General features: G+C 39.1%; 1 pseudogene; it reads right to left on the bottom strand.

The window, feature by feature from the left end:
• Positions 1–1,136: 1,136 nt before the first annotated feature.
• On the bottom strand, positions 1,137–1,569 carry LOC130872703 (40S ribosomal protein S13-like; annotated as a pseudogene).
• Positions 1,570–3,028: the final 1,459 nt, after the last annotated feature.

The raw sequence follows: 3,028 nt of genomic DNA, 5'->3' as shown, positions 1-3,028 counted from the left end.
GATACATTGTATGGGAGAAGAATAGATTTTTAAAAGGAAGAAGAAGAAGAAAGATGAATGTCTTGCAGCTGGATCTTAGGGAGGCATCTTCTCAATTGAGGTTACCTCCTTTCAGGTAACTCTAGCTTGTGCATCGAGTTGGCATAAGACCAGCCAGCACAGTTTGTATGTAATTGCATCTGATACCTTAGTTCTTATTTTTAGTGTACTTCATTCTTAAAAGCCGTTGCTCACAAATGTAGGTGCTGCCAACAAGCAACGGCCTGGGTAAGGTTTGAACGTGAAACAAGGGATGATGGTCTCAGGAAACACAGAACCTAGTTCAGTAAAGAGACGTCATCAAATGTTCTTCAAGTTAAAGGCCAGACTGCAGCTCTGTGCAGCTCTGTGCTTTCCATTTGGAAGCTGGCAGGTAACATTGTGTCAGCTGGAAATGGAGCCCTGGGGCTGAAGAGATGGCTCAGGACTTAGAAGTGCTTGCTGCTCTTAAAGAGGACTGGAGTTTGGTTCCTAGCACCACTGTTTGGAGGCTCAAAACTGCCTGTAACTCCAGACCTAGGTTATACAGTGCTCTCGTCTGGACTCCTTGGCATCCTCAGGTATGCTTGCATATACAGAGACACATATATAAAAATAAAATAAATACTTTAAAAAATAAATAAACTAAAAAGCACAGCAAAATGTTGATTATTTTCCTAGAAATATTGAGATCCACATATTTATATATAGATATAAATATCACATATGAAATTATATAGTATATTTCTGATATATGTATATATATATATATATTTAATATACATTGTTTTTTTTACCAGCACCCACAAGACAGATCACAATGATCTTTAACTCCGGCAACAGGGGAGGGAGTCTATGTCCTCTTCTAGATTCTGCTAGCAAAAGACAAACATGTGGTACAGACACACATGCAGGCAAAACACCCATACACACAAAATAAAAATAGATAAATAAATCTCAAAAAAGTTTAAGTAGAAATAGTACAGAACTTAAGAGAGTTAAAAAGACTGCGAGTCTCTCTCTCTCTCTCTCTCTCTCTCTCTCTCTCTCTCTCTCTCACACACACACACACACACACACATTTAAAGTGATTTTATTGCTCGCACACTCGAGAGAGTTTATACTACTGGAGAAGAGGCTGTGAACAACTCGTATTTCCAAGTGGGCGGGAGATCCCGCTTAGTCTTACACTAAGGACCCAAACTGGTGAATTCTGCTCTCTATCCAAATCAGGCAGAATTTGGTATCCTTACCCTTTCTGTTCCCCTCAATATGATTACAGACAGTGACTCCTTTCTTAATCAAATGGTAGAGAACCTCAGGGAGATCAGGGCAAGGCCTTTGAACTTAAGAATCCTCAAGGTTGTATTGCCAGTTACAAAACAGACATGTGAGTCCCTCAGGATTACACCTCTTCAAGAGAGAGTCAGGCCTTTCTTGCCCAGTTTAAATCTGATTCTTCATGTTGTCAAATGTCAATTTCAGTCAGGTGAAGAGCCTATGTCGGTAGGGTAGAGCTGACTGGGACAGGCCCTTTCCAGAAGCAGACATGTGACCCGTGGTGGCAGGGGTCTGGCAGCAAAGAGAACAGAATCTCTTTTCATACTTACATCAAATGGAAATGCTGGGAAACATATTCTTCACTGTTTACAGGACTCCTTTTAACCAGTGTGTCAAAATACATAAAGCTGTTTGTCTTAATTTGAGTTTGCCATATTTCTGCTTCGTTTGGACAGCTGCTATGGCTTGAAACATGTATTGATAAGCTAGTTTGCACCATGAGGGTGAAATTTAATTCACTTAAATGGGAAATTAAATTCATTGACAATGTTAATCTATAAGCCAGTTTTCATCATCAAGTTCTAGCATGAATTATGTTTATGATACCATAAAGAACTTGGTAACATGTCACATCACCATTTCATAGTCATAATTTTTGCATAAAATAATTTCCACATTTGTTCTCAATTTGGCCCTCTTACTTCTGGAAAATAAATGATGTCGCCATAGTTAGCATCACCACTTCTCAGGAATTCCTGGAATAAGTGATAATTTAATCCCCTGATCCTTTCAATTTTCATAGTCTTAATGATGATTTACATGACGTTACCGTGTTTAATGCTTTTGTGCACACACTGCATTGACATACTATGCAGCGGTACTTATGGAATGTGAATCGTGGCACCAGCTCCATCAACTAGCAGTCTGTGATGGTTATTCTAGGCTGTCAACTTGACATACCTGGGAAAGGAATCCACAATTGAACTATTGCCTCAATCAGTTCAGCCTATGGCCATATATGTGGGGCATTTTCTTGATTGATAATAGATGTAGTAGGGCCTGTGGGCGTGTGATCTTGGTATAAGAAAGTAGGCTGAACAAAAGCAAAAGCAGGTCAGTAAAATGAGTGCCTCCATGGTCTCTGCTTCAGTTCTTGTCTCCAGGTTCAGCTTGAGTTTCTCCTCTGGACTTCCCTCAGTGATGAACAGCAACATGGAAGTGTAAGCCAAATAAACCCTTTCCCCCTTCAAGTTGGTTTTGGTCAGTGCTTTTCACATCAACCCAAAGTAACTAATACACCAACCATTAGCAGGGTACCATCAGTAACTCTAAATGCCAGATATGTTGATAGTGAACCAAAAAAACCCACTTTAACATGTCCTTTAATGTTTCATATCTACCTCTTGATTTAGCTATGTCTTTCAATGTCCCAAAGAAGCTGTTTCTTCAATGACATTATGTTTGCCATAAATATGTCTAATCAAAGTGTCAGGCTGGGTCATATTTGCAGCATCAGTGCTCTTATCCATAACCTAATGTATACAATATAAAATTAGCAGACCAACTCTCCAGACTTCTGTTGATAGATTTTCTAATATTTTTAGTTTGTCCCAATATCATCTAGTGAAACTCTCCCCTTTTCAGGATGTATTATATCTGCCACACCCTCACACATTGCCTAACAAACACACCTTTACTAAATGTTTTGCTTCTTTTCCTTTTATTTCCT

The sequence above is a fragment of the Chionomys nivalis genome, chromosome 4, assembly GCF_950005125.1.
Source record: "Chionomys nivalis chromosome 4, mChiNiv1.1, whole genome shotgun sequence".
NCBI classification, from domain to species: domain Eukaryota; kingdom Metazoa; phylum Chordata; class Mammalia; order Rodentia; family Cricetidae; genus Chionomys; species Chionomys nivalis.
This window is presented reverse-complemented; position numbering and strand designations above follow the sequence as displayed.